Source organism: Myotis myotis, unplaced genomic scaffold, assembly GCF_014108235.1.
Source record: "Myotis myotis isolate mMyoMyo1 unplaced genomic scaffold, mMyoMyo1.p scaffold_m19_p_16, whole genome shotgun sequence".
Classification (NCBI taxonomy): Eukaryota; Metazoa; Chordata; class Mammalia; order Chiroptera; family Vespertilionidae; genus Myotis; species Myotis myotis.
The window spans coordinates 29,226,384-29,243,340 of record NW_023416320.1 but is presented as its reverse complement, the minus strand read 5'-3'; the positions used below and the strand labels follow the sequence as shown (position 1 = coordinate 29,243,340).

At 44.0% G+C, this 16,957-nt stretch overlaps 1 protein-coding gene across 8 annotated transcripts in view; it reads right to left on the bottom strand.

Moving 5' to 3' along the window:
- Positions 1–12,835, bottom strand: part of FAM110B (family with sequence similarity 110 member B) — a 124,265-nt gene extending 111,430 nt beyond the window's left edge. For all 8 annotated transcript variants that reach the window (XR_004972485.1, XM_036338287.1, XM_036338288.1 and 5 more), the window contains exon 1: positions 12,493–12,835. The gene's annotated coding sequence lies outside the window, so the exon portion shown is untranslated. The remainder of the gene's footprint in view (positions 1–12,492) is intronic.
- Between the last annotated feature and the right edge of the window lie 4,122 nt (positions 12,836–16,957).

Sequence of the window (16,957 nt, the reverse complement as noted above, 5' to 3'; positions counted from 1 at the left end):
GGCAACGTGCATGCCCATGACCCCATTCACAAGGCACTCTGACAATTTCAACGAGGCCAACAGCACACTTGAGAGGATGGATGAGGTCAGAGGTACCCCTGAGGGCAATCACTTGGGGTTAGAACTAGAGGAGTGAAGTTCTGACTAAGAGAAGACTGAAGATAAAGATGAAGTTCTAAGGGAGATGCCCTGTAGGTCTTAGAGCCCCAGAGTTTCCGCATGAATGAAGAATAGATTTCCACCCAACCAGGCAGCAGCATGGTCCCTGGCACACTGCCCGCACTAGAGTATTTACTGACTAGGAAATGGAAATGTTGCCAGTGACTAGGGAAAACACTATTCACTGTATCATCCGACCAAAATCTGGTTTTGGAAAACGGTTCATTTAGGCACGGCATCCAGGTCCTAATGGTGCAACATGTTTCAGCTCACCATACCCTTGGCCCCCACCAGCTTCACCTTCAGTCAGGTTTTTGGATAAAACTCTCCCCTGGGGTTTAATAAAGACCCACAAGTCAGCCTATTGGAATCTGCGAAGGCCACATTATCTGGTCAGGAGGCCACCCACCACAGTCACGGTCACGGTCATCTGGGCCTTGCACCAAACTACTGCCTGTGGTTGATTCTAGTCTGAAACCAACTCTTGACCCAAACAGAAGTAAAGAGGAGACTTAGGAAAGACCAGAGCATTCTAAACAAGTAAGTATGAAATGAACTCTTGGAGACATTAATCATTTTAATTACACACAACTACTTCATTCTTTATATCTCGAAGCCAAATGTCTCATAAAACAAAGGTAAAATTGGATATAAACAAAAATACATCTATTTCAACTAGAAGATGAGGGCACCATCACGCAAACACAAATAATATCAGTAGCCCTAACCAGTTTGGCTCAGTGGATAGACCATCAGCCTGTGGATTAAAGGGTCCCAGGTTCGATTCCAATCAAGGGCATGTACCTTGGTTGCCGGCATATCCCCAGTAGTGGGTGTGCAGGAGGCAGCTGATTGATGTTTCTCTCTCATAGATGTTTCTAACTCTCTATCCTCTCCCTTCATCTCTGTAAAAAAAAAATCAATAAAATATATTAAAAAATATATCAGTAATGTGCTGAGCAAGTGCCAGGAACATACTATCATTATCGCTAGTATTATGATTGATTGAATGTGCTAATGGAGGAAAAATCAGAGGTGTGTGTGATCTAAGTGTTCTTCAAATATAATATAGTTCTCAATTCCTTCCTATATTCACTACGATAGGCAATAAGTGGTATCTACCATCAAAATATATGTTTTTAATATACAAAACATTTCCTTACCTGGTTGAAATCTGAAGACCAAACATGAGTAAAAACTGTAAATCAGACATAATTATACAAAGTAACTACTATCACTTTAAACTTGAAGGTAAAGTGTGCTGGAGAGACACCGTGAAGTGGAGACTTAGCCCATCATGGTCACGGCCAAGAACGCCGCCTCCATGTGCCCTATGCAAAGACCACAGAGTAGGGAGGAGACAACAACACTGTTTTCCTTTCACAGGGAGTGCTTCTGTGGAGGACCACAGACACTGTCAGCACCCCAATGAACACACGGCTCACTAAAGAGACAGTCACAAAACCAAGCACACGTCAGAAAATGCGGCAGTCAGCTGGCTCAAGGAAGGGAGTATTGGTCAGGAAGGTAAAGGTGTAACATTGCTAGCACTTCTAAGAAAGCCTTGAGGAAGAGCAGGGTGTAGAGATGGGTACCTGGTCCACTGTTATAGGAGTCAGATCATTTCAACAGGCTTGGGAAAGAGTACTCTTACAGAATGTTTTCAAAACAGCTTCTCTAATCCCTGAAACCTTTGATTATACTACAAGTGTGTGGTGGTTAATGTTATACATAAACTTGACTGGGCCACAGGGGTGCTCAGATATTTAGTTAAACATTATTCTGGGTGTGGGGATGTTTCTGGATGAGAACATTGAATGGGAACTCTGAGTAAAGCAGATGGCCCTCCCTAATGTGCATGGGCCTCATCAAGTCTGTTGAGGGCCTGCACATAACAAAATGGTGGGAGAAGGGAGAATTCAGTCTCTGCCTGATGGGTCTTCTCCTGCCCTCAGACTGCAACTTATACCATTGCTTCTCCTCAGTCCCCAGTTTGCAGATAACAGATTGTGGGACTTCTCAGCCTCCTTAATTGCATTAGTCATTTCCTTATAATACATTTCCTAGATATAGATAGATATAGATATAGATATAGATATAGATATAGATATAGATATAGATATAGATATAGATATAGATATAGATATAGATATAGATATAGAGATATAGATATATAGATATAGATAGACATAGAGATAGATACAGATACAGATACAGAAAGAGATAGAGATATAGAGGTAAAGAGAGATAGAGATACAGAGATAGAGGGCAGAGAAAGAGAGAGAAAGAGAAAGGTTAAGATTGAGATCCTATTGGTTCTGTTTCTCTCTATATATGAATAATAAATACAATCTTGTAAAACCAAAAAAAATCCAAATTAAAGTGAAGACATTTAAGTACTTCAGACACAAAATGTATAAAGGTATTTGATAATGCCTTGGTGCTGAATTAAAGGCCTTGGTCTCTTTATCACTAACTCACGGAGCCTAAATGCCTTTTAGGAAAGGTCTAAAGATGGGACAGAGCTTTTCAACAGCTGAATGGTTCACTCTGAAATTACTCTGGCAGTGGCATGTGCAAAAAGCAATGGAGAATTAACAACCAAAGCAGTTTAGTCCTGTGCTAGTCAATCTTGAAAGGAAAAATACCTGTAGGAGAAACCAAGCGAATCAGGCCACAGGAGCTGGAACTGGCTGCCCTGGGGCGAGGGCAGAGCCACTTCTGACTGGGGAACGTGGCCCTTATGAAGTTCATACTCAACACTGAGCCCTAACCCACATACACACTCTCACACACACACTCACACACATACTCATACACACCACACTCACATACACACAAACTCATCCACACACGACACACACTCATGCACACACATACTCATATACCACACTCACACAAACTCACACATACATACACACCTGCACTCTAGACACATACACTTACACACTCACACATACACACACACACTAGCTACATGAGATATGTGGGACTCCCATCACCTTTAAGGAAAATACACTTAAAACCAATTTCCAAACAATATAGGCAGCCCACAAATCTCCTCTGGCACTACCTAAAATATGATTGCAACTTCCCACAAAATATACATTTCTATGACAGTAGTACTCTCCCTCTATAAGAACTATAAGTATAAATCCACTAACAAGAATTAGAAAAAAATATATAATCGTCATTAAATTAAAGAACTAAGTTACTGGACAGTCGGTCTATCCCTTCAAAGATGGTGACCACTCTGGCCAAAACATTATGAAAAGCGTTTCAGTCATACACCTGATTCATGTTGCAGGTTAGAACAAAGCCTACAGAAGCTCTGAAGAGCACCTATGACTAATCTTATTTAAAACCAACACAATGATTTTTCTTCTTCTCTCATGGTCACTAAACAAGAACAAAACAGACTGGGAAGAAAAACATCTTATTCTTAAAAACTGCAGCATTCCAATGAATGGTCAGTCACGTGAACACAGGCCAAGGATAGATTAAAAGGATTTTAAAAATCCCCAAATCGCAGCCCAGTGCACAATGAGCCTCCCAGTTCACCTTGGTTGAACTATGTAGTCAAAACACTGATGTGCTGTCAGGAGTCACTGGTATTTCCCAACACTGCTGAGTTCCCAGTTTCCAAGTGTCTCTTTTTGACCACAAGTGGAAATGGTAGCCGGGGAAAGGAAGATGACCAATAGATTACGTGTGTGTGTGTATGTGTGTAAATAAATTCGTATACACTTATGATTGTGGAGTATCGGCACAAGGATTTGAAATTAAGTCTTCACAATTTATTCACTAACCTGCACCTAAAGACTGTACTCAACAAGCAAGCAATGTTAAAGATTAAAAAGCTGGAGAAGAATCTATAAATACTCTTATTTCTAAAATGGGTGTGTTTTCCTTTTGAAAAATACAAATAGCATCCAAATCAATGCATTAACAAAAGTCCTTATAACGAGATGTGATATCATAAGTAACCGAATGCAACTCGGCAACCAGATGTTAACTCGCAGAGCGGAGTGCTGAGTGAGCAGATCTGTTAGGCTTCCAACTACATGCCCGATCTCAGTGCTGGCTTCTGCAGTGGCCAGGGCAGTCTGACAGGCATTGGTTACTTTGCAGTGGGTATGTTGCCCTACCATGTTTACTCTTGTGGCTTTTAGACTAAGAGGTGCCTGTAAACTGGCATCTGAGGCACTGGGTAGGCCTCAGGTAACATTTAGCTTGAAGACAAAGCAAGTGACCCCTCTGAAATGCCAGGGCAAAACATAAGCATGTCCAACCACCCCATGTTTTCAAATATAAACTCTCCTTCTCCTCCGTTCCCCATCCCCCACCCCCACCCACCACCATCAAAACTGCTCAGAACCTGCCCACCAGACCTCAGGCACACACACACACACACACACACACACACACACACACACAGTCGGGAGAAGATCCCTGCTTGCTTTTGCCGTGCCTTCAAGGTCCTCCTAATCAGCGGTGTCACCCCTGCGTTCCATTGAGTAAATACGGATTCAGCTCCGGGATGAGGCCTGACACTGTTCTGACACTGTGGATACAGCAGTTTACATCACTGAGTCCCTTTCTACTTGGAGAAATGTACTTCCAACATGTAGACAAATCACACAACCTCAGTTAGGAATGGGGGCTCTGAACAAAATTAAACAGGATAATGGAAAAGAGTGGCTGGAGAAGGGGCTACAGTAAGCTTCGGTGGTCAGGGTGAGTCTTCTGTAAAAGGGACTTTCACCGTGACCAGTATGATGAGCATATAGAAGCCAGGTGGAGCAACGTAGGAAATCCGTGAGATACAACTGCAAGCATCATCTTACTTATCTCTTAAAACAACCCTATAGCGTAGGTACTGCAGTCACCCCCATTTTACAGATCAGGAAACTGAGGTTCCATAGCCTCAGTAACTAAACTTCACACAGTGCCAATGTTGTCACCCAGACTCAGCCAGAAAACTCTCCCAGTCTCTCAGTAACCAACTTACCTATCTGCTGGCCTACAAGTAAGTGTTTGGCCTGGAGTCCCCAGGGCTGTGACCAAGCCCTCACCCTGCTCCCGTGTAACAGAGAGAAACAAAGCTTGTAACCCCCAAGCAATCTGCCACCCATTCTGAGTGTGCACACATTGTCTCTGACTTCCCGTGAACCTGACAAATCTGGGCTGTCCCAATTTTTCTGATCTCTGAGACCAATAGTCTGCAGGGCACTTGTTGGCAAATAATCTGTAAACGCCTTCTCTCCATTTTTTGTAAAGTATCAGAAAGACTGCTATCATCAGAGCAATCCAGAGGTAGGTGATTCCACTGCACATGACCGCCAGGTCCTTCCAAAGACAGCAGTTCCCCCTTGTCTGTTCCATTTTCCGCACTTTCAGTTATCTGCAGTCAAACATGGTCTGAAAACATTACATGGAAAATTCTAGAAATAAGCAATTCCTAAGTGTTAAACTGGACACCTCTCTGAATAACATGATGAAATCTCGTGGTGTCCCACTCCATCCCGCTCAGGATGTGAATTACCTCTTTGTGCAGCATCTCTCCAGGAAGAATGAATCTATGAAATTATCTAATCTGTGAATTAAACTTTATCACAGGTATGTCTGCATAAGGAAAAAAGTATATACAGAGTGCAGAACTACCCACAATTTCAGGCATCCACTGAGGGTCTTGGAACGTATCCCCTCGGATAAGGAGAGACTGCTGTAACAGGATTCAACTTGTATCCGTCAGATACAAACAGAAATGAAATACAAGTCGGCAAGTCCTGAGGCTTGATCTCCAGAATATACCATATTTCACTGATTCTAAGACACATCTATTTTCCTGTTTTAATACCTGAAATCAGAACCCTCATCACAATGGGTGGTGTGTCAGAGCTTAACTGGCAGTATGTTTTCTGTGGACTCCAAAACAGAAGATACCTACTAAGAAGGGCTCCTGGTGACGAACAGGGCTCACATTTAAAAACAGAGCCCAGCACCCATTTCTAAACATGGCTTCTCATGCAAGCCATGCGTTAGGGAGAAGCCTGCACTGACCCGCCTGCCCCCATCCCTGCATGGAACTGCCTGCCTGACCTGTGTTCCTACAGGCTGAGGCAATCCTTAGAAAGGAGTTCCTGGAATCATGTTTCAACCACTAGGACTGAGACTTTACTGCCCATTCTGAGCTGTGCTGCTCTATCTCTACTTAGCATCTTCCTCACACAATCAGAGATGCTCCATTCCAACCAATCAGGACAGTGTTTTTTGGAGCAAACTGTGAGGATTTTAAATCCCCATTTGCATGAGGATGAACCAATCAGGGATCAGAAGCAGGGATTTCTCTCTCTATAAGCCAGATCCCCTCTTGGCTGAGAGCGTGCAGTTTTACTTTCCACCAAAGACTTAAGACCACATTTCCCCGAGCTGGAGCTGAAACACTAAAGATGTCCCGCCCAGCTGGAGAGGGGCCTCACCTGAGAGCCAACTCACCCACCTGAGGGCCAACTCACAGCTGTGCTGTATCATAATTGAGCTGTAACACTACTGAGCCACGCTATTCTGCAGCTGTGCTATATCACAATTGAGCTATTCGCACTGAATAAAGCTTCCTTCTTCAACGCACTCCAAATTGCAGACTCCTGTTGAATTGGCACCAGTGACCATCAGCTGACATTTCTTTCTTAGTGGTGTATATAATAATGAAGCAGCTTAAGGTCAATGCTGTGAGAGGTTAGAGAAATTCAGAATCCTGCAAACATTGGATTCCCTCCATCTCCTCTGCTTTCCTTCCAGCCCACATGGCACCGGTCACCACAACAGCCTCCTAACCAGCTCCCTGCTCCCACTCTTCCCAGTAATCCATTCTCCACAAAGCAGAGACAGTGAGCTGCCAATTCTGAAGGTTAGAGTCTTGCCCTCCTTATATCAGAGCACCCAGCAGCCCCCACTACATTTAAAATGGAGACACTGGTCGCATGACTGACAAGGCCCTTCTAGCCTGGTTCCTCTGCTGCTGTCTCCTGCTCGTAAGGGAAGGTTCCACCCACCCTGGGGCCTCTACACAGCTGTCCTCTCTGCCCAGAGAACTTCCAGTGCTTGCCCCTTTTTTCACTTAAATCTCATCTTAAACATTCTCCCTAAGGCCTTCCCAAACCACCCAGCGAGTTTCCAAATGCCACCCTCATTCTTGACTACATTTATGGCTGCTTTAAATTAGCTTGTAAGGCCCTAGCTGGTTTGGCTCAGTGGATAGAGTGCTGGCCTATGGACTGAAGGGTCCCAGGTTCGATTCCAGTCAAGGGCATATGCCCAGGTTGCAGGCTCCATCCCCAGTACCGGCGTGCAGGGGGCAGCCAATCAATGATTCTCTCTCATCATTGATGTTTCTATCTCTCTCTCTCTCCCTTTCTCTCTGAAATCAATAAAAACATATTTTTAAAAAATTAGCTTGTAATCTATTTATTTATTTTATTATCACACCCCCACTTTACACAGCAAATAAATCCTCAAGGAGGCAAGGACCTTGTCTTTCCTGGCCACTGTGTATCCTTACCTGGCACACAATGAATCCTCTATAAATATTTGTTTAATATAATCATAATAGAAGTTACTAAACAAGGGTCTTACACATAATTTCTTTCTTTTCATTAAGTTCCAGTCAATGGGACCAAAAAAAAAAAAAATTGTTGGCAAGAATGATCATTCCGAAGTCTAGCTGTGATTCCTCCTACAAAAGACAAAGAGGTAAAGCAAACCTCTAATGGGGCTCTGAGGAAAAAACGCTTTGCATTACAACATAACCACTCAAAAACTTCCCATATGCTTCTGAGTTACATTTTTAAAAGCTCTATCTGGAACTGGACAATCTCAAAACCCATTGATCTCACTCTGACAAACAAAACACACCACAGAATTCTTATAATTCTGCTAGAAACCTGTCTGCCAAATGACATATTGCTTCCTTTTGCTTAGGATTCACTTTTGAACTTCTCTCTAAATTTTTACCATCTTAAAATCCCAGCTTTAATGCCAGTTTAAAATTGTTTAATCATCCACATGTTCACTATTTTTATCACCAAATATGCTGAAAGAAGAAAAGTAATTTGCTGCATCTACTCAAGTTTCCTGAAAACAAAACAAAAAAACAAGGTTCATGTCTTTGAATGCTGTGTCTTATGTTATTCTCTTTATGAGACTCAAATTGCAAAATGTTAGAAATGTTAAAAAAAATAATAATCACACAGTCCCTTATCACAAGGGGAAAAAAAAAACACACCTAAGGTGTCAAAATAGGAATATGCATGATTTAAGTTTATTAATTTTGTATAACAAAAGATCATCCAAAAAAAATCCCCCAAAACCCAGGTTCAAGAACAGATGAAAATGTATTCTGCAATAGTGTTGAAGCCTTCCTGATATCTTAATTATCTTTGTTAATTGTTTGGATGATGACATCTAAGAACATTAAAAAACTAAATTTTTAAATACTACTCTTCAAAATCTCCTGTGCAAATTATCCTGTAACTTCTGTCAAAATTCCAAATCACTGCTACCTTTAGCTTCTTTGATAAACATTTTGGGCATAATTTGTGTTCTCTCCTGAACAATTCTAAAATATATATATTTTTTATTTCTATAATGCATTTAATACCCAAAAAGTCACCATAAAAAAATCAGATTCTGCCTAAAGTATAAAATGTTTGAAAACAACAATAAATATACAGAATGGGGATTTGAGCCAATGCTTCATTAACCATCATAATCCCCTCTGATACTTTAAGTGATCAAAATGAACAACCCTCCTTTAACCCAAGGGAAAGAAATTCATGGAGGTACAGGAGCCATAGAACTCTCGCCAGATTACCTGAGCTACATGGCAAAAACAGACCCAACACGATTTCTTCATAATCTTCTTCTAAGCCACCGATATTGGCCTTTACATAGTTCAAAGAAGTTAAACGTGCGATCCTTCCCAACCCTCCTAAAACAAGCAATCTTTAACATGGTATTGTGAAATCTTAGATTTCCTCTGAAAACTAAAAAACATCTCTAGTTCGCCTGTTTTGAACTTGTCAATGACCAAATACTACTCAGGAATTTCAAAGCTTGTCACTGAGTTACGAAGAAGAGATCTGTGGGTATCAAACCCCCAAAGAACACAGGAAACCTTCCTGAAGGCACAAACCATAGGTTATGCCTCCTGACATGGTGGAAAGATCCATGGGCTGCAGGGGAACACACACATCTGGGTTAAAATGGCAGCTTTGCTACTTATTAGCTACATGACTCAGCCGCTTCACTTCACCTCACCTGCAGAAAGGAGATAAGAGCCAACCATCCTGTGTTAGAGTAAAGAGAATGAGAATGCTGTGTCAACTGCCCAGGACTAGGTCGGTCCCAGCGCTGGCCCCCATGGGTAACTGATTATAATCCAGAGAACCCACGTTCTGAGTATATGCACTTTCTACCCTCAATGCCATACTAAACAGAAGGAATATACTTTTCTTGGATGAGTCATAGCTTTGTAGAGGTTCAGTCTTCATCCTGAAAATCTATCTTCACTGCATCATACTGGGAGTGAGAAAAGTGATATAAATCAGAATGAATGAGAATTCACCCTACAAAGTTATTTTCTTTAAATCAGTCATGATGTAAGTAGGTTTTTTATCATTTGTTTCTCCCCATTAAAACTATTGGGGGGGGGGGTCCACATTAGTTGGGAATCCTAGGCTCAGAATGGTTACTCTCACTCTATTGCGGGAAAATAAGGCTAAGGGTACAGTTGACGAAATAATATTTTCACAAGCAGTGTTTGTCTGAACACCTAGAATACTACGGTTTCAGGGAGAAAAATCTGGCTGAGCCTTACAAAGTGAAAAACACAAAGGAAAAACTTTTAAGTGTATTCCTAAAAAGATTGTTAGATGGTGTCTTTGGGTGAGAATACAGTTTGGGAAGAGGGCAGGTGATGGGGTTGCTAAATGAATCCCTCCAATTCTTGAGCTCACAGGAGCCATGTGCCTCCTCCAGCGTTATCCACAGCACCATCTACTGCCACACGGTGCCCACAGCAGCACTGTGTCTGCACCATGCCTTTGCTTAACTAACTCAACTGTTTAGGGATAAAAAGGATCTCACTTCACAGTAAAATGGGGGGGGGGGGGGGGGGGAGTGTCTCTAAAAGGATCTCACTTCACAGTAAAATGGGGGGGGGGGGGGGAGTGTCTCTAAATGAAAGTGCACTCCTGACCATCCTTTAAAATATCTAGGCAGCAAACGCATGGCAAGTGAGTAGTTCTAATTTTTCTTATCTTAGCTTGTTAGGCTATCAATCCTGCTCCAAAGATTTTAGAGCATGAATAAGAAGTACATGCTCTGGTTGATGTATATATCCTTTATGATTTTAGCACAGTGGGAATTACCTCACTGCTGTGCCAACACCGTTCTTTCATCTAAGAGAGCTGCAAGTATTACTCAAAACTCAGAGAACCAGAGAGTTTGGTTCCTAAAGTCTAGCCTTCTCCTTAGCCAATCAGGCTCCTAAGGAAAATCAGGTCTCCTTATATTGAAATGTGCCTGCAGGCTGGGTTCAGGGCTGTGTTCTGGCCCTTACAGATCCCTAGGGAAGACTTACTAAACCAGCTCTTACCATGCATAAGAACACACAGAACAGCTTGTCAGTCCTAAGAAAAACAATCCAGCCTCAGTTCTGGTCTAAAATTAAACCACAAGCTTAAAAGAGCCTATGACTTAAAAGATCTGGGATTTAAAAAAAAAAAGAAAGAAAGAAAGAAAAAGAAGAAAAAAACACCAAAATATCCATTTTCCAAACAGAAAAACACCCATAGGTTGATAATAAAAATGTAAAATAAAATTAGCTGACACTTAACCTAGCTAGCACTGTATTCTGGGGACTGTTCTAAGCCCTTTACAGATGATCAGGTTGACAAAGCATGGCCACTTCCTTGTTCAAATTGTGACTTTACTGAGGTATGATATATAGTAACACCGTAGATTAAATACCATGGGGTGATCAATGGGAAGTTTCCTACCGACAAGGAATTGTGGCTTACCATTAGCTAACCCTTATGTTAAATATGCTTAAGATCAGGGGTTGTGGGGTCACAAAATAAGTACAAGTTAATGCAGGAATTTCCCATGGAATAACTCCAAGTATAAATTTGAGGGGGAGAGGGGCTCGTGCTAACTAACTATCTTCAAAGCCAAGAGGGGAAATAAAAATGGAAGCCATACTATTTATATTGCAAAAATGCTTATTCTACTATCATATTCCCCTTCTCAAAAATAGATCAGCGTGTAGTGCTTACAACGCCAGCCGTGCAATGTTGTCACAGATGTGTGCCAGATTTTGCACAGGACACGGCTGGGAGGGAAAACTCCGGAGTTTGCCTTATCTTCGGCAGGAAAGAAAGCCTGCTTGTTGTGGTGTCTGCAAACCCGAGTAGCAACGTGAAAGGGTTAAGGAGTCGGGCACCAGGTGTTTTCTTTCCACTTTCCAGAATCCAGAGTAATTTAAGTTCTCTCCGCCTCCCGCTCCCCACCAGGGAGAACTGTCACGCCAGTCGCACTGTGCAGCTCCTGTTCTAATGACAAGCCGAGGGCACCAGGCTGGGCAGCAGGCAGCAGGGCTTCCCCCAGCCTGCGCGCGCTTGGTTGCCAAGTTATGAGCTCTGCCGGGTGATGGGGGCACGCGCGAGCCAAGAATAATTAAATCCTATTTCAAATCCGTGTGCTTTCAAAGAAAGCAGAGATCACTGACACCAAGGCTGGAGAGGGTGAGGGTAACCAAACACAAACTTTCAGAGCCTCTGAGTCTGCATTCTTGCAAGAACTCCCAGCCGGCGATTAGGAGATACTGACACCCCCAAAGTACTTGGCGCCCGAGGTTAGAGACCTTCCCAGCAGACGTGGCCGAGCAGAGACCCATTCCTCGCCGACCCCACTCCTCCTGCAGCAACCGGCGGGCGCGCCTTCGGAGCCCACCACTCCGCCCCGCCAGCCCGGCCCGACCCTCCGCGCGGCCAGCTGGTCCCGGCGCGGCTCCCGGGGCCCCTGCCCGGCCTCCTCCCCGCTGAGCCCGGGACGCGCAGCGCAGCGCGCGGGGAGAGCAGCGGCCCCGCGCCTCCCTCGGCCCCGGAAGCCGGCCGGGCCAGCACAGCCCCGGGGCCCGCTAGCACCGAGACCCAGGCGGGCGGGTCGGTTGCAGGGGCGGACCCGGCTACTCTCCAGCGGCTGGCGGCTTCGGCATTGTCCGCAATCGGGGCGCGGCGCGGCCCCCCGACCAGGCAGCCGGCCCAGCCTTACCTCGGCCGCGCTCCCGGGTCCCGGGCGGTGCAGCCCGAGCCTGGAGCCAGGTTCCCAGGGATGGCAGGGAGGGCGAGTCGGGGCCCGCGAGGGCTGGGATCCGGGCCGCCGGCGCTTCTGGAGGGCCGATCGCGGGCTGCAGGGGCCGCCAAGTCCTCGCAGCCGCCTCCGCGGGGCCACGGGCAGAGAGTGGAGCGGGCCGGCCGAGCGGGCCCAGGACGCCCGGCTAGCGGCGGCCGCGATGGTTCGGTCTGCACCGAGTGGGAGGACTCAGGCCGGCTTCGCCAGGGAGCGAGGGAGGGAACTTAAACGAGTTGCTGTGGCCCAAAGCGCGTGTCCCCGTGCAGAGTGCACGCCCCCCTGGAGCGCCCCGCCCATACTTCATCCCGCCCCACCCCCTCCCACTTCCCACTCCCCACGCCTCCTGGCTTCTGACCCTGCGCCTTCCCCATCTCCATCCCCTCCCCTCACTCCCATACCCAAATCCCTCCCTTCCACTTCCACCGCCAAACCCCTCCCCCGACTCCCACCCCGCCCCACTTCCAAAGCCCTTTGGTACCCCCAGCCCCACTCCCACCGTCTGAAGAATCCCCTGGATCTCAGCTGCCAGGAAGCCCCAGATCCAACCACGTAGCCCTGAGACTGAGAACATGTTGTGTGGCTGTGATAACCCATCCAGATCTTTGGTGCCTGAGGACGTTTTCTGCTGACTAACTTTCATATACTTAAATGGGCCATCTTAGTATTTGTAGACTTAATTTCTGAAGGCATTTTTTAACACTCCAGTAAAGAATATGGGAACAAATCTCAAGCACGATGGATGTACTGCCCCTAGAGCAGTGGTTCTCAACCTGTGGGTCGCGGCCCCTGAAAATACATCCTGCATATCAGATATTTACATTACGATTCATAACAGTAGCAAAATTACAGTTATGAAGTAGCAACGAAAATAATTTTATGGTTGGGGGTCACCACAACGTGAGGAACTGTATTATAGGGTCGCGGCATTAGGAAGGTTGAGAACCACTGCCCTAGAGTATGGGCCAGCTAATGTTTCAAAATTAAAGTTTGGAGTGCATCATTATTCACCTCATAATGTAAGGCTTGGAAATGCTTTTTCTTTAGATGTGCTTACTAACGTGGTTGGTTTTTAGAGGGTTTAGTTATTTTAGGAATACTAAACACATTCTAGTATAGTTTTTGCTATGAGGAACTCTAAAAGATGAAATCCATATTTATAGAATGACTGAATGAGAGGAACTCACAACATAATTCTCTAAAATATTTAGCCAAGATTTCTTTTTATACCTTTAATACATTTGAAATACAATTGCATTCATCCCATTCTCTCAGCAAGTTTATCTATATTCAAATTGTCTGACTGTTGTTTCATTCCGGTTCAGAAATTATCAAAGAAATAAAATCAGCCTTATATAATAAATTTTTGGCCACTTACAAGATAATTATTTTAAGAAAGTGATAAGATACTGGTTTTAAACAGAACTTTCCTCTGGCATACTAATGCATTACATGTGATCACACATTATGCTGTGGTCCCCATTAACTCCAAAAGTCCTGTAACAGTAGAATGAAGTTTTTTTTTTTTTTTTTTTATCATTCCCATAGCTTCTTACTCCTATAGCACCTTCTCTTACTCCAAAGTAGGCTATTTATTTTGAAAATTCTTTGCCCCAGTGTCTTCCTTTTGGGACCTGCTCCCTCCTATTGGGTGGGATAAACCTCCCAGGCCATTGCAGGGGCATGTGAGTCAGGCCTGCCAACTACAGTGCCTCTCATGTCCTGGGCACAATGGGAGTGAGGGGAGACCTGACCTAATCAGGGAAAATGTGCCTTTTCTGAACTGGTAAGGCAGCTTCTGAGACCATGCCATGTCAGCCTGCAGCAGCTGCAGGTAGCCTACTAGACAAGAAAGGCAACTAAGCAATAGAGACAAAAGAACCCTGATGACATGAATGAGCCCCTCCAGGCAGCCATCTCTGAAACCAAACTCTTGGACTTCTGAGGAAATGCACCAATAAATTGTCTTTCTAGCTTATGCTATTTTGAGTTAGGTTTCTTTCCAAAATACTCCCTTGTAAAACCAGAAAAGGTTCCCATATGAGCCAGGCTCTGAAAATTAGAAATGACTTCTAGCTTTTTTATCATTAAATTACTTCTTCATGATAAAGTATGTGCAAAGGAGGTCATTTAGTAGAAAGCCCTAAGTTTTAATAGGAGTACGGTTCTCATTTAGAGTTTTACTATTACGCCTTCGCCCAAACCCCAAATTAATAAAAGATGTGGTTAGAGAACCAGAGAAAGAACAACAAAATGTCTAAACCAGAACATCCCAGTAATTTTTTTATCTTATCAATTACTCCAGTCCCCAATATTTGCTGATATGGGACATTGCCTCTTCTCTGGACTGAAAATTGTATGGCCAGACTTACGGGAATTGTTGAAATTGGTTTGTTACGATGGAATTTTATTTTGTTGAGTATTGTTCAGAAATAGGCCATTGGCCTATGCTTGGAATTCTTTTGTTTCACAGAAATTTTTTGTCTCTAAAGGTATGTAACAATATTTGACTAGTTCCCTAACAAGCATTCATACACTACTCACTATGTTGCTTAACCACACGCACAGGTCACTGTGAACAGTGGGAGTGTTGGTGTCACAGGAGTGGGCCTGACAGATGGGCATGAAGGCATTGCTCTGAGCCTTGGATTGCAGGTGTGGTTTCTTATGGGAAAGTAGGATACCAGTTCAGTTTTCACTAGTCTTATTTCAAGCTAGAGGCCTGGTGCACGAAATTTGTGCACACGTAGGGTTCCTAGGCCTGGCTGGCGATCAGGGCCGATCGGTGCCTTCCGGCTGCCAACTGGGGCCTTCCTTCATTCCATGTCACCCCCCAGTGGTCAGCGCACATCATAGCGAGAGATCAAACCCCTGGTCTCCTGGTTGAACTCCCAAGGGGGCACTTTGCATTAGATATATACATATATATATATATACCTAGTTGTGTCAAAACTAGGGAAATTTCATGTATAAAAAAGCCCATGAGCTCTGGCTGTCAGGCTCAGTTGGTTGGAGGATCAAAAAGCTTTTGGATTCTATTCCCAGTGAGGGCACATGCCTAAATTGCAAGTTTGATCCCCATTCCAGGTGTGTATAGGAAGCAACAGACTGATGTTTCTCATATCAATGTTTCTCTCTCTCTCCCTTCCTCTCTCTCTGAAAATCGGTAGAGACATATTCTTCGGTGAGGATTTTTTCTAAAAGACCATGAGCTGAATAATAATAAATCATAAAAATTTTGAGCCTCACAGAGGATAATAAGGAGGTGAACCATCTCCAGAAATATGACAGGGTAGCGTAGGAGGACAAGAAAAGAAAATTTCTTTCTGGAATCTAAGCCTAGCTCTGAGTGCCACTAGTTCCAATGACTGCCTAGGGTCCCCCAGGGAAAATGCTGGTCAGATATCCAGAGTTCCCCAACATCCATGTGCTGGATCCCTGTGTTATCTGTGTCACTGCCTTACCCAAGTGTAGTACAGCAGTCTTTCGGTTGACCCAGGCTCAGACAACTCCACCTATCTGGAACTCACCCTGGGAACATGGCATTCACCAGTGGTTCTCAAGCCATGAAATGGAATTGCCTGCAGTGCTCCTAACGCCAGGTCTCCAGGGTGAGGGGAGAAGGGATAGACTTGTAGTTTTTAAAAGGTCCACCCAGATATTGTGATCATCAACCAGGGTTAAGGTAAATAAAGTTTGTGCTTCTAATCCCACAGAAAGAGGCTTGAGAAACCCTCTGAACAGACTCCATTGGACTTAGAAGTGCATGTGAAATTAAAGTTAGTGATTGAATAAGTTCAGTGTGTCATTTCTCTGAACAGCCTTCTCTTCTTCCGAGGTTATAGAAAAAGCATTGCGGAATGCTCGCAATGCTCCTTAGGGGCGGGGGAGGATTTGCCAGAAACAATCACACCGAGAAAGGACAGCTCACAGCAAGGCCAAGATAAGAGAATCGCTAACTAGAAAAACATTGTAAGTTACTAGGGGAAGCCACCCAGAAGCTCCTGCCCCAGAGGCTACAGCCCCCCAAGGGTTATCTCTCATTGCATATTTCATAATTTATTACATATTCATGGTGATGATCAGAGGAATCAAAACAACTGAATTATGTTCATGAATACTGACCTACATCATATAATCTTAAGTAGTAGCTATCATTTTCTGGTCTGTGTTAGGCAATTTATATGCCCAGTTTTTAGTCATCACAATGACCCTAAACATAAATATTATGACCCTCATTTTATGAACAAGAAGCTCAGGCCCAGGGAAGGTGAGTGACTTAGTATTTAGAGGATTAAAGGCTGATCCATGTGACCCCAAAGGCTATATATCTTTTATTCGAAACCAAACTTACCTGTGAGTCATAGGAATCATCTATCCAATAAGA